Source organism: Marmota marmota, unplaced genomic scaffold (assembly GCF_001458135.2).
Source record: "Marmota marmota marmota unplaced genomic scaffold, marMar, whole genome shotgun sequence".
NCBI lineage: Eukaryota > Metazoa > Chordata > Mammalia > Rodentia > Sciuridae > Marmota > Marmota marmota.
This window is the reverse complement of record NW_026000037.1, coordinates 50,931,273-50,956,073: the sequence shown is the minus strand read 5'-3', so window position 1 is coordinate 50,956,073 and position 24,801 is coordinate 50,931,273. Positions and strand designations below refer to the sequence as shown.

Below are 24,801 nucleotides of genomic sequence, written 5' to 3'. Positions count from 1 at the left end.
CCCCCCCCCCCCCACCACAAATGCCAATAGAGTAAATCAAGAGTACTGTAGATATAAATAAATCAATTTAGTTACATTGTTCTAAATCTGTTTACTTAAAAATTGAAGTTAAAATCCATAAAACCATGCATAATAAAGATTCATAAAACTATGTAGGCTTCAGATCAGAATCATGGTTTTCTTAGCTGAGCATGTTTTAATGATTAGCAACTAACCAATGTAGCTTTAAATCATTGTCTTGTCTTATCCTCTGCTTAAAAAAAAATACCTTAACTGGAAATCAGATTGACTAAATGTTGAAAAGATATTGACAGGAAATGATTACTCATGATGCTTTTGAAGTATGCATACTGTATTGAGGGAAGAGTTATTATGGAAGAGACAAAAGTAAGTAGTTAGAAAGAATTTATTCAAATAGACCAAGTAATACCTAAGTTTATAGTGAGCAGCATAAAATATAATCAGCCTCTCTATCTATAATGTATATATATATATATATACACACACACATATATATGTATTTAATAGAGCAGTATATGTACACTCAAAACAAATGTATTCTCTCTTTAACTTTCACTTCTTTGATACTAGGATTTTGCCATACAGCAAGAAAAGTTGTTTAAAATGGGCAGTATATTGAGTTCAAAGGACCCATACAGTTCATAAATTCTCTGGTGTCTACTGGATTTTTCATCAGGGAGACTTCCAATAAAAATGATCTATTTTAGAAATAATATTGTTTAGTAGGTTGAAATGTGGTGTAATAAAATTAGACCTTCAGTCTTCTAAAGTTACTACTTAGATGGCACCCTTGGGATGGTAAAATGGCTGTATAAGCAGATGAATCAGACAGTTCCACTGATGGGTACATTTGTCAGTCTCTGTTACAGATATAATATATTCTTATATCTGTAATCCTGACACTGTTACATCCAAATGAAATCAACATGAGGTTGTCATCTTTAAGCAAATATGTTAAGTGTTGTCTTTTGTGCTTTGGATTTGAAAGAAAGGGGCCCAGGGGAGGCAGCATCATGCAAATGGAACAAATCCCATTTCTTCTGAGCTGTGCTGTTTTTCCCCTCCATGGCAGCTGGCTGTGTTATCTTTGTGTGTTTCTCTGAGTGCTGACAATTCTTTCAGTGATCTAAGTTAGGGCACATTAGAAAGTGGAAGCAGCTGTCTGTCGCTATACTGAGAGACGTGTTTGCTCTACTGCAAAGATGAAGGACCATGAATCCTTGACACACTCTCCCCTCCTCCCCCCTGTACTTTCCAACATGATCAACATTCAGACGCACAGATTGTCTGCTTGGACAGTTTTTTGTTCTGACTGACAGCATCTGGCATAGACAAATTTAAAAATACATAGCATGCCATGCTTGGAATTGGAACATCCCTTCTTTATTAATCTTCTCATTTAAACCATTCATTTACATTTCAAGAAAGGTTACAGCTTGATATGGTTGAAACGTTGATTTTTAAATGAATAACCTTCTAATGAAATGTCTTGAATGAGTACCAAGCAGCTAGTCTTCATTAAAAATTACACCCGATTAACATGGCCTTGAAAGCCTGAGAGGAAAGGGATTTCTTATTGTTTTAATCCACAATGCAATCCGGTGTTTACCTTTCTGGCACAAAGCGAACAGAAATGATGCCCGTACTCGCAACACTTCTGATATTGAACACAACTATGATATCACCCTTAAGCCGACAAAACACTTGGCCTTGTTTAATCAGCTTTCTTTCCCTCTGAAAACCCCCGGAGATGTTGAAAAAATTATAAGCATCACCCAAATATGCCTCTCTCAAATCCTCTCTCTCCATGCCCCACCCCTCCCCCATCCCAAAATACTATGTCTCTGTGTCCAACTCAGGAAAAAAGAAGCTTATAGGTTTTCAGATGGAAGTGTAGACACAACACTTCAGATGAAACACTCTCCCTGGCTCCAGGATGGTGGTTGCATACATATTTGTTTGCATTACTTTAGTACTAAAACATCACAGTGCAAAAATTTCTATCTCACTCACCCCTGCACACATTCACATTTCTTATCCATTCTAAATTCTACAGCCAGCTTCAGCAACATGCTTGTCTAGCATTTATGTAAAAATAATAGGAATGTTGGCCCTCCCAGTCAGTCTGTAGACTTTGAGTCCTGGGCTGGGGTGAGTAGGAGAGGAGAATCCTTTTACCATATGTTTCAGACTTTCCCACTGTAGATTTCAGTATAATGTAACCCCTCAACTCCAAGTGTGGAGTTCTAAGGGGTATATGAAGGGAGGGGTGGGGCAGAATTATAATTCTTTTTTAAAAATACTATTCTAGTGCTGGGTGGTAAACAGGTAAAATAAGTGTGCTGAATAACTTGGGAAAATAAGCTTCAGAGAGCAGTTCAATTAACAGTTGTAAGCAGAAAAGGTGATGCATTTTCTCAGTATGTATAAGAGGTCACTTGCTTTAGGATAAATTTTGACGAATTGCAGAAAAAAATAGATGCTGAAATCAAAATGAAAACAGATTGCGGTTTTATATCAAAGGCACTTTTACCTTCTTCAATGTAAGGGAAAATGACACATTTCCCCTGTGGATTGTATATATTACTTTTTAAATTGTGCTAATTTTAAAACTTTGAACATATTTCATTTAAACAAAATAAGTCTTGGAAATTAACATAATCTTTGAATCTGGAGTCAGATCTCCACCTGCTCTTCGCCTCAGATCCTGGCTCTGTAAATGTAAGGTAGATAATGTTTGGTTGCTGTTTTTCTTTTTTCTTTTTCTTTTTTTCCCTTTCCTCCCCAAGAAATTAGTGGCCAGAAATCGAAACTGAGCAGATCTAGTTCTAGTGTTTGATTTCTAGTAAATCTTATATAGTGAGCATTTTAAATATAAAGTACTTCATTTGTCATTTTCCATTGTGATTTTTTTTTAATGACCACTTTTTAAAGATAGTGTCAACGTGCATCTGTAAGCCAACTGGGAATGGGTTGCAATACAAAATTCCCTCGTGTAAAAAGCCAGGTTTAGCAGTAATGCTTTTAATCTGGACTTGTAGAGGATTCAGGAGCATCCATAGATCTGCTCCAGTAATTACCATACCCCAAGTGGCACTGGAAGAGACATTTGCCTAAAAACTTGATGTCTTCATTACGCTGTTTACATTTTAATTAGAAACATGAAAATTACTGATTCATACAGACAACTATAGTTTAAGTGGTTTCATTCGCCATCCAATAAATCATAAAAAAATCCCCACAGTTGGCATAAATAGTTTACTAGGAATCATTCATGGGAATAATGTGTTGGCACTATAAGCTGCTTAAAATATGTTTTTATTTTACCAGAGGTAGAATTTGCATATAAATTAGAGAATGGCATTTTAAGTTGACAGTCATTTATGCAGAATACCACCCACATGCAAATACATATATGGGTGTATGTGCAGACTTTCTTTGACTTTATAGGTTTTTGCGGTATCGTGAGTATAGATATATACCCAAGCTAGCCTATCAGTTTTAAAAATGCATGTCCTCTTTTTAAGTCCTTTCAGAAATGCTGTGGTTGTTCTAAATATGCATGACCACAAACACATCTTTTATCTGTTGGGCAACATTCACTTGCAAGAAGGAAAAATGTTTATTTCTGGTGTGCATATGTCTTGGAAAGAACTAGTTGTTTCTTCTGCTCATTTATTCCCTCTTTCCTATCTCTTCTATTCTTCTCAACTTTTGCATGTCCTGTCAGTGCTGCTGCCCTACAACCGCTCCCACTCAGAGCGGCTGGGCTGAAGCAGGGTGGCTGTCAGAGTCCATTCCTGAGTCAGCAGCACATCCATTGCCTGCATCTTGCGACAGTCAGTCATCCAGTTTTCCCCTCCCCAGGGGACAGGCGTCCTCCTCATCAGCGAGGAGGAATGACCCCTCTGTCTGGCTTGCTTAAAATCCCGAATCTCCCCACATTGGTGTGTGAGTTCAAATCCCCCCTCCTAGAGGCAGGGCTGGGACTCCAGCTAATGACTCTGAGATGCAGAGGGTCAGCGCACTGGTGAGCTGGAACACTGAGGCATTGTGCGAGCCGAGTTGTACATTTTTCCCATAACTGCAGACTCCTCTCCGTCCCCTCCCCTCCCCAGTCCTTTATTGAAGATCAATATTATGCAGAAATGAACCAGGAATAACCACAGACATTAAAAGGCATTTCCCTTTTTGTTATCTTTGTTAGAAAGTTATTGGCCATGGCCAGAGGAGGCTCTGTTATTATTTTTTATTTGTTTATTGTTTTTTGGATGAATGGTAGCACCCAGTGACTGAGCACTTCCATCACTGTAAAACTCATACTTTAGGTCCACATTTATTTTGCATTTTAGGCCTATGGATAGGCTACATGTTAAAGTGAATTTTAGAAAATATTATGTAGGACCATCTATCCATAAGTGTTCAACTTGAAATGCTGTAGCAGTCATTATTTTCAACTTTTGAGTGTGAACAGGTTACATTGAAACTTGTGCCGCCTGGATGGTGTGATTTTTTGCAGATAAATGGTTGTAAGATTAATTCTGAGAAGCTGCTTTAGATGATAAATTTTGTGCCTCATTTCCACATCTTTGGGTTTGCCTTTTTAAATATCTAGAGAATTGCCAAAGTTTGAATGTACTAATCAGTATTTTGTATTATCCCCACTATTTTAAATTTTAATAGAAAGTCACCAGGATTGCTTTCATGGTGATGGAGGTAATCAGACCAGGACTTTGAACTTTTTGTAGTTCTATGCATTTACTAGGCAGACTTCCTGCTCATATCCATTAGTGTAATAGTGAATTCATGGGCATATGCTTACTGGTTTGCTTTGCATTGCCTATTTTGGGGGATCATGTGGGGGGCAGGCAGGACACTTATTAGATCTCTCTACCTCCTAGATGTGATTAGACACAATAGTCGACATCTGTAAGGACAGAAACATGCTGCTTACTTGTACACACGGCAAAATTCTGATAGTCCTGTGCTGTCTGGTAAATCCTGTCTGCTTTATGCAGTGTGGCCCGAAACAGTTGTGTGGTGAGGGAATGCTGGCTGCTGGCCAGCCATTGACTATGAAATCCTGGGTACCTGAGAGCTTATCAGTTCTTTTGCTTTGTAAAAGAAAAAAGTGATGAAAATGTTGGTAAACTGCCATGAAGGTTTAAGGCTACTGGAACAAGGAGCCGTGTAATCAGATTGGAAAATGGAGCTTGAGATTCTCTGCATGGAGAGCAGCCCTCTGTGGACCCTGTGAGCCGCTGTGCAAGTGCCCGAGCTGACCACTTTGTTAGCAAATCAGCTTGTTTGCTGCAGCAGCAGGGTGGAAGAGACCAGAGCTTGTGATGGTATGTAATGGAGGGAGAGCTCTCTCGCATGGCACAATCTAATCAGCTTGCAATTAGCTCAGGCTCTACAGTCACCTTCTTAATTTTCTTTTTCCCCCTTCTTTGTGTTAATACCGTGCACTTTAAACAATTAAATAAGGGAAGTAATCCTTCAAGCAAATCAAAGCCATCCTTTAATTTTATCACCCTGCTGAAAAAGTATCAGGTGGTCCACTGGTCTGCATCAGATGCTGAAAATTCTTCAGCTCACTGTAGCATAGAGGGGCTTTAATAAACTGAGGTTGAGGATACTCTTACAAATGTCTTAGCAATGGGGGGAAAATGGAACACCATTTAAACTAGAATTGAAGTTCAAATTGATGTGAGGGGGGATAAGAAATCCCTTTTGGTTTATATACAGTTGTAAATACCTTTTGGTTTATATACAGTGATGCATCTATTTTATATTTTTAATAACCAGAGGCAGGCTGTGTGTGTGTGTGTGTGTGTGTGTGTGTGTGTGTGTATAGACAGAGATTATGTGTATATATCACATTCCATATCCTTTATGCTGCTGTTTATTTAGGCATTTCTATGCAGCACCTTTCTGAAGGCTCTGATGACATGGCCACTTGTACTGATAATTCTACTACTTCACCTTTACTGAACTTGATTCACTAAGGTTTAAAAGAACAAGGATATCATTGCTGATCATGGGTGTTACTTGTTAATCCTTTAAAATAAAATTCAGATCCTTTGGGGGAGAGGTGAGAAGAGCAAAGCATAGATTTGCAAAATCAGCGCAATAGTTTTACATTTTACTTAATTCAAGGACAGTGACTTCTCTAATACTACTTAAAGAAGACACTTATTTACTGAAACTAAATAAATCTTTTAAGAGATATTGCTAAGCAACCTTCTATCATTTTTTTCTCTTTCAGAAAGCTTTTGCTAAAACATTATCCATGTGCATGTATCTCTGACCAGTTATATATATTTTTTATTAAGTGTTTTTCTGTCATGAGGTGGAAATCGGCATTATTGCACCAATGTTTACTTTAGAAAGCAGCACAGAGATCATTATTAGAAATTGCTTTTAATGATTATTAAAGAAATAATTAGAGCACTCTAAGCATTTTTTCTCCATAATAGCCAATTCCTTTCTGGAGGTTGTTTGTGTTAATAAAAATAAACGTAGGTATAATGTTATTGATATTTTATTGCATAAATATCATACTTGAATTTTCTCCCTTGCAGATTTTTTCTGCCTTACAGAATACTACTAATAAACTGTCTTCTTTCTTTTTATCTTAAAAAAATCTTGCAATGTATAACTAAGTGTTTGGTATCAGCAATTTTTTTACTTAATGAACAGTTCAGAAAGTTTAACTGTCCAAGTATTAATGCTGTAAGAGGATAACATGACTTCTTGTTTTCCTGTATGTGTTTGATTATGTGCCTTACATTTGTGTTTAGAGGCATGAATTCAGTTGGATGGAGAATGAGAGTAATTAATATAAAGTACATTTAAAATTAGGTAAGCTTTTAAGTAAGCCTTAGGGTTTTGTTGGTGATTCTGTAATACATCCTTTTTTGTGTGTTTTGAACTTTTTTATTTTTAATTAAAAAATAAATTAAAAGGAAACATACATCTCCTACACACATCCTAAGCTGCAAAGATTCACTTTATATTCTTCTAGAGGACAAACTCCATTACATATGCACTTACTGTACGTTCGATTGTAAATCTTACAATTTAATGGTAATTCAGTGAACAGTTATTGCTTCAGTGGCCTTTTTTCTTTCTTTTTTGTCCCATCTCACTTGTGAAATAGGGTTACCCTTTACAAGTGTCACATCCATAGATTCATCTTTTGTACTTTGTAGTTGTTCCTGGTGCATCATTCTTAAGTCAAAAAAAAAAAAAAAAAAAAGGCTAAGCAATGGAAGACCATGTGGTGAATGGTGGGTGGGAGGTATGTGTGTTTATATGCATACAGGGGAGTGGGGGCTGTAGAATAAGAGCTTTCTTGGTAATGCCAGACAGACAGATAAACAGGGACAGAAAGACTTACAGAACTCTAGCAACTAAACAATCAAGAGCGTTAGCACCAGTCTAATAGAGTAATATCTTTTTCTAAATATACGTTTTCTCTAAGCTCATTCTCAATCCTACATTCAGTTTTTCCATAACAGATTCTATTCTGTGCTTGAATTCTTCGAAGTAGAATTGGTATCTGATTGGTACAAGTCTCTTCACCTTGCTTACACTGTTAATATTCTTATCCTTTTTGGACAGTGAAATACTTTTTTATAGAAACAATATACACATTCATAAAGAAATTATAAAGGGATTCTCCTTCTGAAGGTAATGAGTTCTCTTCAGGAACTGCAGGTTACATGGCTCACAAATGAGCTCTAAGTGGGGGGATTTAAAGTCCTGCTACAGCATTTAATTTCTTGAGGAAAGGAGTTCAGTTCAAGGTTAGCCTGTTATTGTGGCACTGGCAACTACTTCTCGCGTCCCCGTTCTTCTGCCAGCAGTACTGCACAAAAGGCAGTCATTTTTATTTAATACATAGGGAGGTATTAATCACTGCAGTATTTTCTTGCAAAAATTTATCTTATCATATTCATTGTTTCACTACCCATGACAATAATAGGTGTTTAATTACTCAATAAGGACCGTTTATAGATTCCATTTTTCCTGTATGCTGGACAAATGGTATTGATTTTGTACTTTGATGCAACATGAAACTGTATTAAACACGATTAGAATTCCAAGGCTGGTAAAATGTACATTCGTTATGGTAACAGGACTTGCTTTGAGAAGCGGCAAGCTTCTTCTAATCCAGGCAATGCCTTTGGAGTAAAATGGTGATATGATTTTACTACAGATCTGTGGTTAAAGATGAATGCTTTTTTTCCTTCATGGTGTGTGTGTGTGCGTGTGTGCGTGTGTGCGTGTGAGCGTGTGTGTGTGTGTGTGTGTATCCAAATGCATGTATGCAGATTTTAGTTTTAGTGAAGCATTAAAGAGTTTATATGGAAAGATTATAAACGGATGGTTCTTTGGAGCCAGAAAAGCCATTGCATACAGGTGAATGGGGAGTTGGTGTCATCTTATAATTGTGTCTCTTTGGTTAATGCTATAGGTCTTTATTTTACCTATATATGAATTGTTACCTGAATGAGGGTGGGAACCATTACAAGATGAAATAGCACCTTCATCTCTTGCTGAATTCTGGTTTACCTTCTTTTAAAGTAATGAAGAAGACTTCCAAATACCTATTGTGTCATAATTTAAACAGTGGGTTTTGTTTAAATGGGCACTAAATAAAACCCTTTCATTTAGCTGACATTATTATGTCCCAGTTGGGCAGCAAAAAATCTTGCACAGAGCAAAAGTCCATCCTGTCTTCCAGCAGGGCAGTCTGCCTGCGTTTTGTTTCACCTTGATTTTGCAAACACATTTCCACCAGCATTTAGCACATCCAAAACCATAATTGGAGAGGACTCTCTTGTTGGTCAGTGCATTAATTGCCTATGATCTTCAGCTCTTTACAGATTTATTTCCTTTGGAGGAAGGTCATCTAGTCTTGCCAAATAAAAAGCAAAATAAACCAAGGACAGACAAGCAGTTGCTTAATCTTTATAATTTCACTAAAGGCTAGCTTGTATCCTTGCTAAATTTTACTTTGTGTTTCTTTGTAAGGATCATAGACCTCTGGGCTCAATTTATAGTTTTGGAGAGTTTTATGGATGACTACCCTTGTCCCTAAAAAAGGAAGGTGGCTCATTGACAGGATTGCCTTCTGCATCATGTATTCTTTGCTGGGACACTAATAATCCTATTGGAACATTAATTGATCACTACTTTGGCTTATAATTTTTAATATTTGTGTGGAAGATACAAAACTTCAGGAGAGATTTTATAAAGACCTGCCATTTGCTTCATGGCATAGATATACCCAGTCCACTGTTTATTGGTTTTAATTGGAAATTTCTTATTCAGTGAATATTTGTCTTATGGGCTGTTGTATATGGCATATGTAAACCTTAGCAAAGAAATCAGAAAATAAGGACAAATAACAGTTTACATCTAGCTAGTATATTTCTTTTCTCCTAGAGCTTTCAAGAGCATGAGAGAAAAATAAATTGATTGACCTGCCCATTTTAAAACACCATTCTATTTTTTTCCTCATAGATACGAGAAGAAAAGCTAAGTTTGATTCCGGAAATATGTTTTATATATTTATTTTGCTTTTCAGGGATCAGGCAAATACTGGCAAAAAGGGGCTTCTCGGGTAATGCAGTCTGAGGTCTTCCAAGTCCTGTGCAGATAGATCCTTGATCACACAACAGATTGCATCTTGGGTCTACCAGCTGGGTGAGGAATGCTGTAGTTTGTAAGGTAGGATTATACTTCAAGAAAAAATATTATAGAAATTTCCAAGGCTTTGGCTTTTCTCCAGCATCCCGAAACTAAGATTTGCATGATTCTCTGGCCTGGGCCCTAAGTTCTTGATGATTCCTTTGTGCTCTCTCCAAATGAACTATTTTGTACTTTCTATTCAAGCTTAAACAAATCATTTATTTATTCAGTAATGTGAGTGTAGTTTTAATTAAGTGAAAGATGATTGCATGAAATTAGCCAGTTGTAAAGTGCATTACATTAAAAAAATGGTACAGAGGCCTGTTATATTGCTGAATATTAATTTTTTAGAAAGGTTTTTTCCCCTAAAGAGAAGTATCTGGGGGAATTGGTTGCTGGGGGAATGTCTGGATTAGGATATTGACTACACAGCTCCTTACTGCAAGGTGATGGACTTCTCTTTGTGGTGCAGATAGAATGGTGGCTTTCTGGGGGAGCCATCCAATCCTCAGTCTGGCATCAGATTCCATGAGAAATTTATAATCTAGCATACATTTGAAGAGAACCCATTGCTAGATTCACCTTGGATTCTTCAAGGGAATGCATTTTGAGAACTTTACTTTGGTTATCTTGCCTCACAGAAACTTACAGTATTTACATGAATAATAAATATAGTCTACATGTAGCTATTGCTTTCTGAGCATTAATGGTGTATATAACTTCTGAATCCCATTAGCTTCTTTACTGTGCAGTAGCATGGTATTTTGTGGACACATCCATAGACTCTAGTATGTTAATCCATCTGCTCAATTTTTTTTTTCTTTTCTTTTTCTGCCCTTACAGTCTTTGCCTTACCTTCCTGCAAACCTCTGCACTGCTCACTCCTTGCCCTGTCCGCTCAGCAGTATCCTACTAACCTCTCTTTTAGCTGTTTGAATAAAAAAAAAAAAAAAAATCGATATGACTATTAAAGCCATTTGGAATTTTTTAAAAAAGAGAAATAATATTTTAATTACCACTGACATGCCAGTTTGAAGCACATATCCTCCTTTATGACAGTTCAGTTTAGAAACTACATTGCTTCATTTCAGTAACTTTATTACCATTTGGCTCAGAGATTGCTATTTCGCCTTGGCCACAGATTTCATCAGTTGCCCGGTTCACCTTTGTCCACACTATACTTGTGAAATGACCTCCTCCGTTAGTGCTTGTCAATAGTAAATTGCTGTATTCTGTGCCTAGAAACACACCAAAGGACGACAACACTTTATTGAATGACTGAGTTTGTACTTAATTTTTTTAAAATTAAAACTTAATTGGGATAGTCTTAATTATCATTTAATACCAGTTAATTAAGGCACTAGTTAGGGTCAGCAATTACAGTATTCTAATTGCTAATATAACATTGGACATGCATAGTATGCAGGTGTCTATGTAACAAGTGTGTCTTCTTTGGCATTTTTCCCCATTTTTTCCCCCTAATTTTCCATCTAACTATTCAATCAAAATAACTGTGAAGAGATCAAGGCTCAGATATACTGATGAGATCAGATTAGTTTTTTTTTTTTTTTTTCCCAGAATTTCTAATGAATGACTAAATCCCTCTTCAGAGAAAGCACTTTTTAGAGAGGGGAAAAGTTGCAATTTGTGACATAAAGAGAAATAGAACTCAAAATCAAAATCTGACTTTAAAAAAATCACAAAAGAAATCTTAAATATAAAATTTTCTTTGAAAAGTTATGAAAATAATGTATCTGGTAATGTTTAGTTTTTCAGTATATGTGATTATAAGAAGACTAGATATATCTCTGCAAAACATGAACTTTTTAACTATAAATATATGCCTTTATTCGTTATAACATTCATAAGAAAAGAAAAAAATGTCCACTGCTCACCTCTTTTCACACATAGTTTAGCTCTTTTATCTTCTTAATAAAGCTGTTGCCATAAATAGGACACTGCTAAGTTACTTGAAAATTAATGTAAAATAAAAGGCCAGTATTCTTGGAAATCTCATTTTAATGAAATTTAGAGTGATGACAAAATACTGCTATTTCCCAAATGTTGTTTCATATGCACTTAGTTTTGGATGAATCATTTCACAAAGATTATTTTACTTCAGTAAATACTCTTAAATTCCAAATTCCATCTTGTCTGGATTTTTAATCTTTGTTTTTGCTTTGTCTCTACACTCTGAAATAACCTGATATCAGTTTACCTATTGAGGAATAAAGTGAGGCTTAAATTGTGGAAGGAGATTACCTTTGACAGATAAAAATGGGAAGCTTGTTTGTTGCTTATTTTCATAATATTCTAAGTGTCCTGAAATAAAAGATGATTGATTGAAATTTTACTTGTAAATAGAAATTAAGAATAATTATATAATAATTGCAACATTTCACTGATGTTAGGCAATGAAGAGAGAAAAGAAATGTTAAGCTTTCTCTTTCCAGATGTAGCTGATGCTATGGCATTCAGAAATATGAAAGTTTCCTTGGTTTGTTTATACCTTTGGGAATATTTTTTATAATTTTTTGTTTGTTTTAGATGAAATTACTGCTCTAGGGTAAAAGAAACCCTAATAAAATGCTGTGCTGGAAAATAAAATTTTGCCAGAATTTCAGCCAAGAAACATTTCCTCTATGAAGCTCAGTAACTGAGATTTCAAATGTTATTCTCCCTCAAAAGCAGACGTGTAGTCTGCATGTGGCTCAGAACATAATTGTATCAAATCAAAAGCATACAGTATCTTAAGTACAGTCTGTTAGGATGATATGCAGAAAGTCATAATATGAGTTTTGTATTTTGAACAGTGTACTTTAGCTTCACCTCATAAAAATGAAAATTCCTGAAATAAATATAGATGTATACAGATACCTGTTTGAATCATTATGTTTGGATTTATTTTGCTATATGTCACTTAAAATTAAGATTAAACAAAACAACTACATTTAATATACAATGTTTGAGCAAGTTATTTGTGCTTATTAGTGGTGTCACTGTTTAAATAACACTATTAAGCCCCCAACATTACTTTACTTAGTTGGTTTTGCCTTGTTCAATGTGTGGAGCAAAGGTTCAAAGCATTTCTTCTCATGTCCATAACAGGTACCAACTATTATTTTAAGAAGAACCCATTTAGAAATAATAATGGATGGAAATTACCAACACAGAAAATTAGCTGAATTGTGGATTCAAGTTAAACATTAGAACTGTGAAGTGTAAAGTTTGTGAAGCATTTAACAAGCTTTAGTAGAGCACTTACAGGCAGTTCTAGCAGAGCTCCACAGAGCCCCAGAGGAAGATGAAAATGTAATTGGGGATGCTTCAGACTGTCTGAGATGTTAAGATTATGTTCCATGAAGACTAAAATAAGGTGGTTGTTTTTTTTTGTTTTGTTTTGTTTTTTTGTTTTTTGCAACCATATAAATTCTCCAGATGAAGAAAAATGAAAATATATGGAAAATTCCAGTAGCTTAAATGTATACACATTCATAAATATGATTAAAAGAGATTCTATCTTTTACTTTTTCTGTAGCAGTTGGCATATCTTAGCTTGTTTTTATGTTAAACCAGTTATGTTAAAAAACCAAATATGTGTAGTGCCCCATCTTGTCACTATGTTAATGGAAAAAAAAGTTTGATGAGATAAATGGGAGAAAAAAGAAAAACTATAATTAAAGATTTTGAGTTCTGTTTGAGAGTTAGTGGGAGAAAACTTATATCTTATCTGTTAGGATTGACCAAAAGATAAAAGAAAGGAAGGAGGGAAATAAGGAACGAAGGGAGGGAGGAAGGGAGAAAATACAACACAAAAAATAATTTATATAGTGCTTCTTTCTTTACATTATTTTTTACAAGTGTTCCATGTTATCAGCTTACATATTTCTTATATATGGTGAATGGTAACTGAAATTTTAAGAATTGAATCTGCCTTTATGTTGTAGTTAAGGAGGCAGAAACACAGCCTCTCTGGGTCTCAGTGTTTTTCATCTTAAAATGGATGACCTACATCTAATTTCTCTTCCAGCTCGAACACACTATGAGGCACTAAGTTCCATTCTATGAAGTTCTGTTTGAAAATTTTTAGGAACGTGGGAACTGATCATGCCACTCAATTTCTCTGGTGGATGTCAGCTGTGCAACCAGAGTGTTGAGCAGTATGTTATTTCCTAGTCTCTAGGAGAGTGGGTCCCACACCTGGGGCTGCAGACTTCAAAGGAATATTGAACTTCTTGAAAAAGTTTCTCAACATTATATGTACACCAAACATGTGCTTGTCACATATATGATCTACAGGTTTTTGTTTATGTGGTGTCTCATGGTTAGGATAAAACAAAAATACATCCATTTAGAAGTGTTGCATAGATGTCACAAATTTACCATTATTCTTAATCATCATTTTCTCCATCAGTGGATGCTGAAAGCAAAATCAATATCTTGAATCTATGATGGTTTTGTTGTTTTTAAATAGCATTAAGAAGGGTGCAAATCTGTTGTATTCACTGGAAGTACATTAATTATACATAATTTAAATAATTAAACATTGGCTTGGAAGATGTACCATTTAAATTTTTCCAGTATTTTTAAAATATTTTATTGCATTTAAACACCCAGTTGAGTTTACATGGCTACATTTCCTGCCACCGTATGTGAAATATTTCTTTAGCTTATTCTTAGTAATTGACTGGTGAATTCCTTCTATTGGGGAATAATTACTATTTTTTGAACATTTATCATGCACTGTGTAAGTGTCTGTGTGCCAGTGTATGTATATGTATGTCTGTGAATAATTATTCCCATCTTGTAAATTAACATATCAAGGTAAAAATGCTGTTTCTTGCCCTCATAGCCATTGGCATAACTGGGAGTCAAAACTGGACTACATAGTAACACCAAAGTCTGAGCAGGGCCTGTAGGAGAAATTAATTTCAGACTTAGCTTCACAGCATATAAAGGTCCATATATAAAAAGGCTTGAGAATTACAGTGCATGTTCTGAAACTGACATGTCATCATCATTCCAGAATTGCCTCATCCTGCCTCAGTTTACCCCATTTTAAGATAGAGAAACATTTTATCGTTAAATTTTACTTTTCTTGCCAGGATAATGTGTGAATTAGTTAATGCTTATAAAGAAATGATTTGATGAGGGGAAAGCTCTATCTAAATGCTAAGTATTATTTATTATTCATGTAAGCATATTACTGTACCCTTCAATCACCTTTTTTTGGATGTTTCAAATGGGCAATTACTGTCGCTTTGTGTAGAGCTTTTAAAATTTTTAATTTAAATTAAAAGTTAATCTAATTTAGGGAAAACTCTGCCAGCTGGAAAGGAACACAGATTTTTTTTTTTTCCCCTTCGCTTACCAAACAAAACAGCAATTCAAAATAGACTCTCTTTTAATATAGTAATGTGGATAGGCTTTCCTGGGCTAGTGGTATTGGGAAGGAGGGCTAATTAGTATTGGCTGCTTTGTAATGCTGGTAATCTATGTGTTAGGATTAGTGCTGATAATAGATCTGATTAGGGGGAATTAGCTGATATTTAGAAGGATGGAGATTCTTTTGTGTATGAAATCTCCATTTTGGGGGTACAACATATAGCAGGAGTGGCTGAATCTTTGAAATCATGTTAGCATGGCTTTCCCATAATACAGTGCTCATATGTGAGTGAGTCAGGAAGCAATGAGGGTCATTTGAGCTCAAGAAGACCTTTACTTCTTAAGGCCTCACTAAGGAGCATACAGATAGTGAAAACCAGAGTTCAAAGATCAGAAATGTCAAGTATGCTTTAGAGAGGGAAGACATATTTACCTGAGCTCTTCAGTTAACATCTAGCAATCTATGATGGGAAAATCCAAACATAGCTCTCTCCTTCCCATGCCTGTTGACACAAAAGTAACTTATCTTTATTTGAAGAGGGAAAGTGGGAAATACATCATTTAAAAAACCACTGTGGTCTTAATTCCTCCTCCTACAAATCTGCATATTCAACCTCCCATTTAAAATAAACCATATTAAATATTCCCTAGCACTATTAAATTTTAAGGAAGTATGCTTAGAAATCACATTCAGTTGCTCAGCAGTATCATTAAACCCTCTGGAGTGATTCCAGTCCCATAAAAATTAGGGACCCCTTTACATTGTTTCTATATTCAAATGGAAATCTTTTTGCAAGTTAGTAATTAAAGTATTTAACCTCTCTCTCCCTCCATTTATTAGAAAACTCTTTTTTCTTTATTTTTTCAATTACGAAAAACTGCTAAAGCAAATCAAGCATTTATTTTGATAAACCGCTTGTAACAGTCTCAGCTAAATTCTGCAAATACAAAAAAAAAAAAGAAAAAGAAAAGAAAAAAAAAAAAAGCTAAATAATCACCCTGAGCAGATTTTGCAAAGACCTTGCTCAACCTGTTCAGGGATAATTATGCGGAACTTTTAGTATGGGGCAAAGGAAAACATAAAATTAAGGCATGAAAGAAAGTTCTACCTATTTTGAGAAAATACTGGGATAATTGGTACTCTTTTTATTACCACTTTATTATAGAAAGATATTGTCTTGCTAGGAAATATAGGTTTTCAGGAATGACATAGTATTTATGTGTAGATGAGAGAATTTCTGTATTAGATGGATTGATTTAACATGTAATAAAAATAGCAAATACTAAATACTGAATAGCTAAATAGTCAAATTAGAGTTCATTATTTAAATGACTTTTTTCCCCCTCTTAATCATATAATGTGTATAATTTCTTTGTTTCTGACAAGTATATTATAGGGAACTTTTTTGTTCTTCAGGGTTTCCCCTTCAGGGTTTCAGAGTAGCCTTTGGTTTGGAACTACAACCATAAACTTTCTTTGAGAAATGAAAACAACAGGAATGGTACTATCACATGCAGGGTGCTAGGAGGAAAAGGCAGTAGACAGATTCACAATGTTATAAATGGTGGTGATACGAAATGTGACCCTGATAATGGTTATATGATGCTTTGGAAATTTACCTCTTTTATAGACTTTGCCCTTTTCTGTGTGCGGTGACACTGAAGAGTGTACCTGAGCAAAAAGATCTGTTTCTCTTTTTACATTATCAGGGGTCTATCCAGGTTTAGTGGGACCTGAAGCTTACACCACGTGGGGACCCTGTTTTAAGAGCAACTGTACAAAGTTAAAATAGAAAACTAGGTACAGGTGTTCCATGGAGTGAATGCTTATATTTCTGAGGATCCCTGAAGTGTCAGCCTCATTAAGCTTCATTAGATTTGCCTCTGGTGATTCCATACATGATCATTGAAAATGAACATCTGAAGGCTTCCTTTGATGAGGTTTATTAGATTTTGGCTAGCAAATATGCATAGTTAGAAGGACAAGATTGGTTCTACTTTTAGATATTTTGATAAATACTACTTTCTGAGCACGAATACTCTGTATCACAGGGATTGTGGGCAAGGTTACAAAACTTGAATGACTTAGTTTCAACAATTAAAAAGTGTGTACCCCTATTTATAGATAGTGCTTGCACTTGACAGGGTTAAACTCTTGGATCAAATGCTGACTTGTGTGAAACTCATATTTAAGTGTCATATTAAAGAAGTCATGAAGGAGAGGCCAGAGTTGAACAGAATTTTTGGAAATCTTAATAAAAATGGGGATATAGGTAACATCAATGTATGTCCGCATTTTTATTAAGATTTATTAAGCAAGGGAATATTTTCAGTGGGAACTGAAAGGGGCTTTTACTTCCTTAGGGTCATAGAAGCAAATGGGCACCCACATTCCACTTGTTACTCTGCTAGGAATCCAGGAAGCTAAAGCTCTAATATCTATAGTGACTTCTTTTGTAGCACTTTTAGTCCCTAAGGATTCATTGGTGAGCCCCACTGACTTGTTAGTATCATCATACTTTTAAGTATCTGGCTGCACCAGACATTCACAATTGATAGTCACTTTCTATTTGTTCTCTTCTGTGTCTAGATCATGCTATGAACCAGCAGATACTTATTGATATTTATAATAGCATTTTACTTTGGAAGGTGCTTACATTTTGTAAAATGCTTTTGTGTCCATCACCTCCCTTGCTTCTCACAATCCACAGAGGTAAACTGAGTGAATGTTGTAATTCACATTTTACCCAAGACAAAACTGAGGTTAGGAGGCATGATCCAGGCCATATATTGAAGTGGCAATAGGATTTGCATCCTGAGGTATTGACATAGAGATATCTTTTTAAATCATACCCCCAAACTTGCAATTTATTAGGAGAGATAAGACATATAATAAATAAGTAAATAAACAAATGCATATGTATACATACATATGTATATTTAACATGTGTATACATATATATGTAAATATGCATACACACACATATATATGTCTATGTGTGTGTATATATATATATATACACACACACACACACACACACACACATACCTGTATTTAATGAAGTGCCTAGTGGAGAGTTGGATATCTAGTGAGAATTTCATAAATATTAATTAGTTGTGCTTAGTCTATAACTACTGAGCACCTAGAGAGTGCAGGACACTATAAGAGCACTGTATAAAGTGATGACCATGACTGGGCGTTGTTCTGAGCCTGTATGAGTGAGAAGACAGAGCTCTCAGAGGGAAAGACATCAGCTGTTTTAGACACCCTACTTCTCTCCACTTTACAAAATGTGATCCTGTACTCAGCTGCATTTCTTATTCTCAAATGGAATGTCTTCACATGCCACGCTGTTCCATTTCCCTCTTCCAATTGCCTCCATTGCTCATAACCTTGACTGAACTCTTCCCTTTCTGCTTTCTCTATAAATCTGCTAGTCACCACTCCCACAATATAACCTATTTATGACATTGCTGCAGCCCACTCTCTGAGTTCTGGATTTCATCTTCTCTCATCCAGGCTGATGTGTTCTGAAACTAGAGCTTCCAGACTCCGCTGCGTTCTCGCAGTGGTGACTGCCACAAACTCTGCTTCTTGTTATCCTATTAGACCATATTTCAGAGTTCTGCCCCAGTGTCCCTCTTCCTCCTTTTTCCAAGTGAAACTATTCAAAGACCTCATTATTCATATGCTTCCAAACCTGTACCTTTAACAGTATTCCCATTGATTGGAATCACCTTCCTTTTTGTGTGAGTTAGACAGGAAAGTCTGCCTACCTGATGTCAGAGTGGTGAAGTTCTTTCTTTAGTTTATTCTGTTTCAAAAGAACAAAAAGGGTTCCTCCAACACCTTATAATTAGAAGCAATGTTAGCAGCTCACTATGTGCATGTCTGCTATAAAATGAGAATATGAGAAACGATTACTTTCCTATATTATAGAATCTATTTCAAACTCTTCTTTTTTTACATGGAAGATTTTTGTTTTATATATATCTTAGAAAGTGAGTAACTGTTAAAAATAACAAGTGATATAGTTGGACAGCACATGGAAAAATTATACATTTTTTAATTAATTTTTTAAATTTATATATGACAGCAAAATGCATTATAGAAAACTTATAAATTTTAACCTACCATCACACTAATTCCAGTTGTGAAAAAAGCATCATACTCCTTTTAAAGAAAACAGAAAATAGATTTTATTTACTCAAACTGAGGTTTTTAAATGACAATGTTTATTATTTTTATTTTACCATTTAATTTACCATTTAGTATTTGGGAAAATTCTTTTTTCTTTGTGAAGGCATTAGAAAACAAAAACTCCATTGTTGGATGGTAGAGTGATAGATCTATGGAACTACTTTGTAAAGCCGCTTGGCAATATGAAGAGGCACATACATAAAACTTTGAAATTCTCCCGCTCTCTGTCTATCTCATGAAAATTCAAATATATATGATCAAGAAAACCATAAATATTCATTGCAGATCTATTTTTAACATTCAAAATGGTTAACAAAAATCAAATATTTATTAAGATGAAAGTTAATAGTTGTATGTTTAATGAAATCCCATGTCAAAATTTAGCAAAAACAGATATCCAAGCATCATCAGGAATGGATCTCAAAATGAAAAATAAGGGGATATTATGAAACATGTTCCAACATAATACAAATAAAACAATAACATTTTCCTTTATTTTGAAGATACGAACAACACTGTATCTTGAATATCTATATACATGTATATCTATATTTAAAAATACAAAAAATATTCACAGGGAAGGTAAGCATCAGTTTTAGCCAATAGTTATCACCCATAGTATCTCTTCTTATTAAATCTTCTTCATATTTATCTTGCCATATCAATTTTTTTCTCAGTTTTCTTCTTATTTTAATAAGCTAGATAAGACAGCAGAATGCATTTTGATTCATTGTACACAATTGCAGCACAACTTTACATTTTTATATTTGTAAATGATGTAGCATCACACCAAATGTACAGTCATACATGTACCTAGGGTAATGATGTCCATCTCATTCTACCACTTTCCTACTCCCATGCCCTCTCCCTACCCCCACACCACCCTCCCCTTTGCCCCATCAAAGTTTCTCCATTTTTCCCATTACCCACCCCCCTCACACACATTATGGATCAGCATCCACTTATCGGAGAGAATATTTGGCCTTTGGATTTGGGGCATTGGCTAATTTAGCATGATATTCTCCATCTCCATCAATTTACCTGCAAATGCCATGATTTTATTCTCTTTTAATGCTGAGTAATGTTCTGTTGTGTATATATAGTTTCTTTATCCATTTATCTATTGAAGGGCATTTAGGTTGGATCCACAACTGTTGGAATTGAGCTTCTATAAACATTGATGTGGCTGTGTTACTATAGTATGCTGATTTTAAGTTCTTTGGATATAGACCAAGGAGTGGGATAGCTGGGTCAAATGGTGGTTCTATTCCAAGTTTTCTAAGGAATCTCCATATTGCTTTCCAGATTGGTTGCACCAATTTGCGGCCCCACTAGCAATGAATGAGTGTGCCTTTCCCCCCATATCCTTGCTAACATTTACTGTTGTCTGTATTCTTGATAACTGCCATTCTGATTGGTATGAGATAAAATTTTAGAGTAGTTCTGATTTGCATTTCTCAAATTTCAAGAGATGTTGGACATTTTTTTTCATATATTTTTTGATCAAATGTATATCTTTTTCTGAGAAGTGTCTGTTTAGTTTGTAGGCCCAAATCTTCTTCATGTTGGATTAGGCCCCAACTTCCTTAACAAGACTCCTAAAGCACAAGAAATAAAATCAATAATTAATAAATGGGATGGACTCAAACTAAAAAGCTTTTTCTCAACTAAAGAAACAATCAATGACATGAAGAGAGAGCCTACATTTTGGGAGCAAAGTTTTGCACATGCACATCAGATAGAGCATTAATCTTCAGGATATATTTCAAACTCTTACAGTCTGATCTAAAGATCAGAAGCCAGGCCCACTCCTTGGTGGTGGGATGGTTCTTCTTCAGCTCCTATTTCCTTTGTATCTCCTCACCTCCCCAGAATTCCATATTGTCAAAGAATAACACATAAAAGTAGCAGGTTCTTAAGTGTAGATGAAATTACCTGACAGGCTGGAAAATGCAATATAAATAAACCTAAAAAATTTTTAAAGATTTTTAAAAGTACCAATTTAATATTAAATTTTTAAAAATACGGTTTATACAGTCTTCATAGATATGTGAAATATAATTTTGAACTACCTTCTTATGGTCCCTTAGCATGGATGGCTGACAGCTTCCCACAGATAAAATTTTGGAACAAATATCAGATATTGGGGGGGGGGTTCATTTTAAATACCATATAGTTATGCAATTATTGTTTTTTGAAAGATAAATATGACAAATATATGGATTTCTGAAGTATAAATTTTCATACAAATCATACATTTAAAAAATATTAAACTTCGGTAAAGAAGCATTCTGTTTTGAGTTACCTCCCTTATATCAGGGAAGACATTCTTCGCTTAGCATAATCTGCTTTAGTGCCATCCATTTCCATTTAGCCAATCCCTTAACTAGATGTAGTTAAGTCATGAGGATAAACCATGACTGAGCATTATTTCCATACAGTTTCCTGAATATCAGATGTCTCTACAACTCTAAGTTATATGATTTACTATAGAAAAATCTATGTACAGCTGTTTGCCAATAGTCATTCCATTCTAAAATTTATCACAGATTCTATTAACGTTCCTTTCTTAAACTCATATAAAGCTTTAATTGAATCTTTAGTTTCTTCTTGAATAAGATCTTTCTCAAACTCCTGTTCTCAGGAAAGATGTATCATTAGAAAGTAATAGCGGAGTTTTGCTTGATTATTTTTAACATTTTTTGAAAGCTATTCTAAATGTAAAACATAGGTAAAATAAGAAAGGGCGTTTATGTGAACTTTTAATTACTCCAAAACACTTGGAATGCCCAACCTTTGAAAAGGTAGTAAGTAATCTAAAATTTTACTATTTTATTTGACTTGTTGGTTTCTGATGTTGAGATCATATACTAATAAAGAAGAGTTAGATAATTATGTGGTTCTAGATGTGTAAATTGTTGACATGCCATGTTTTTAAAAAATTGGTATAAAATGGTATTTTGGGTTCTATGGTTTTTAAAAGTTACTATGTTTTTAAAAATGCATCTTCATTCCATAAAATTGAAAATATCTGAGAAAATCAACTCTCCGTGGTCTTGTTCTGTCCTAACAACTAGAGACCTCTTGATTTGTGCATTGTGAAATTTGTGTTCACAAAGTTCCTTCATTTAAAAAGTTCCTACTGCCTCGCTATTGTCAGATTCCCAGTAGATATGCTTTCCCTCATTTATTCCCCTAGGGTTCTTTGTGGCAAGTTTAGGTACATTCCTTTCTTGAGGCAAGGGGAGGGTTCTCCCCTCCCCAGGGTGCCGGTGAAACTCTCCATTACTTTGTCAACTGCAACAAGCCTCAGGAGAGAGGTGGGGGTTTTTTTGTTTTGTTTTGTTTTTTCTTCCTATTTAGAGCCCAGTTTTCTTCCTGTGTATTTTGTTTCTTCTCAGATAAAACAAGAAAACTTTATTTTCAGGCCTCCTTCTTAAAAAGCATCCTTCCTGCTGAAAGGAACTTAAAACATCTCAAATGATTTATACAGCTAGGTACTGGCAGGCCCCAATGTGAAAATTCAACATATGCAAAATTTTGTCTGCAAGCCATTGAAAGGTATAATGCAGGACCCCACAAAGGGGATAGTTTCATTGTTTAGGTCCCCTGTCCACTCTACAGAATTCTGTTTGTTTGCTTATCTGAATTGTAGTATTAAGAGACTTTACCATCTATTATGAATTATGCGTAATCAGTTTCCCATTAGCAAGGAGCCAGTACAGAATGTGGAGTCTTCTATGCCCATGCTGCGTGCTCTGGTGGGAGGGGGAACTGCTGCTCCCTCTGTGCTTGGTGAGGGGATCCTGGAAATAAGACTTGCATTGTTCAGCTTCAAGACTTCCTTGTCCTCTGGAAGAGTGGTGTTAGGACCCAGGGAGTGGCTCCAGGGAGGGGGCTTTGGGTGAAAGGGGTGGAGGAAGGGGCAGGTAATGAACACAGGCTGTCTGGGTCTTCTGTCTTTCTTCTTTCCTAGTTTGCCCTCTTGCAATTACAGGATGGGCTGTTGGAGAGCCTCTCAGGGAAGATGGGGAGAGGGTGAGATATCATTACTCCTAACCCAAAGGTCTGTAAATTGGGTAAATGAAGAGTTCCCTTTCATAAAACTAGAAAATGAGCCTCTGGGAGGTTAAATAAGCTGCTTACAATTTCACAGCTAGGAAGGGGAGAGGCAGAATTCCAAAGCATGTCTTTCTCATTCCAGAGCTCCTGCTAATGCCTAGTGTTACACAATGGGCAGGAACAGAGGGCCCTTTTCCACCTACCTTTCTCTTTCTTTAGCTCTTCTAAAGGTGGTAAGGAAGAGGACATGCCAATAAAGATGAAGAGATTGGAAAGAAGGATAAGGAAAAATACCAATACTTATTAAACACACATGATTGCTCATTTAATGTACTTTGTATATGCTGTTTTTATAAAGCTTATTTCAACACCGAAAGTACAACACTTTGTGTCATCTCTGTTTAATAAAGGGGGAAACTCATATTTCATACATTTGATTCAAGCAGATTATGAACTCCAAGAACTTTGTAATGTTTTGAACAACTAATAATAAAAAATAAATAAATAAAAATAAAATAAATAAAGGGGGAAACTAGGCATAGAGAAAGTCCTTTGCCCAGGATCCCATGACCAACTGTGTTGTGGAACTGTGATCTGAAGCCAGAGCTGTGAGATTCCACAGCCTGTGCACTGGCTCCTCTTGCCCTTTTATCATCTCTCTTGGTCCCTCATCTCTGCCAACCCAGACTGGGAGAAGTTCAGGCCCTGGGGAGGAGGGAGGAGGCACCACCTGCTTCCCTGCATGATGTGTTTCATCCTTTTCTGTCCTGCTAAAACCCAGACAGCCTGACCTTCTTCTGAGCAGACCACTGTGGACTTACCCTGCAGAAGCCCTTCCAGTCGCTGCAGTGGCTGGAGGTTCTTAGATGAGAAATATTTGTACTTGGTGGTGATGGTGTGCTGCCCTGTTATTAGTAACACTAATTTTTTGATATGCAAACATAAACAGACATGGAACAAATCTGCAATGAATGGAACCTAGATAAAGAATGGATTAGTGTAATTAGGAAGATGTGATTGTCAAGTAATGGGTCTGGCTTTCCTCCCTAGCTTGTGAAATCTAGCATGTTACTTAATAAGCATATTTTATAGGGTGAGGCAAACAGACTTACGAAGACAGAATCCAGTGACATGGGCATTAGATATGAACAAACAAAATAATGAGATATTAAATGGTTTCATATCTGAGTGTCACAGTTTAAGACTTTTAGGATATTTAAATACATAAACACCCTTTGCTAATTCTAATTTGAATGAATCCAAACTCTTACAATATTATTTGTCTGATGTTCATTTAACATAAAAGCTATCCTTTGTCAGTCTCAAATGAATCATTTTCTGGTTTGTATGATGTTCTTTTTAAAGGGACAGTGTCCCTGCTTATGGATCTTGGACAGACACATAAATAATCATGGCACAAATGTGCTTAA

General features: G+C 35.6%; 1 protein-coding gene across 3 annotated transcripts in view; it reads left to right on the top strand.

Annotated features, from left to right (window-relative positions):
- The window catches only part of Fign (fidgetin, microtubule severing factor), a 125,486-nt gene that overhangs the window by 17,034 nt on the left and 83,651 nt on the right, over positions 1 to 24,801 (top strand). The window contains exon 3 of one of the 3 annotated variants that reach the window (XM_048812387.1): positions 9,620 to 9,762. The exons of the other annotated variants lie outside the window; for them this stretch is intronic. The gene's annotated coding sequence lies outside the window, so the exon portion shown is untranslated. The remainder of the gene's footprint in view (positions 1 to 9,619; positions 9,763 to 24,801) is intronic. 3 annotated transcript variants of the gene reach the window in all.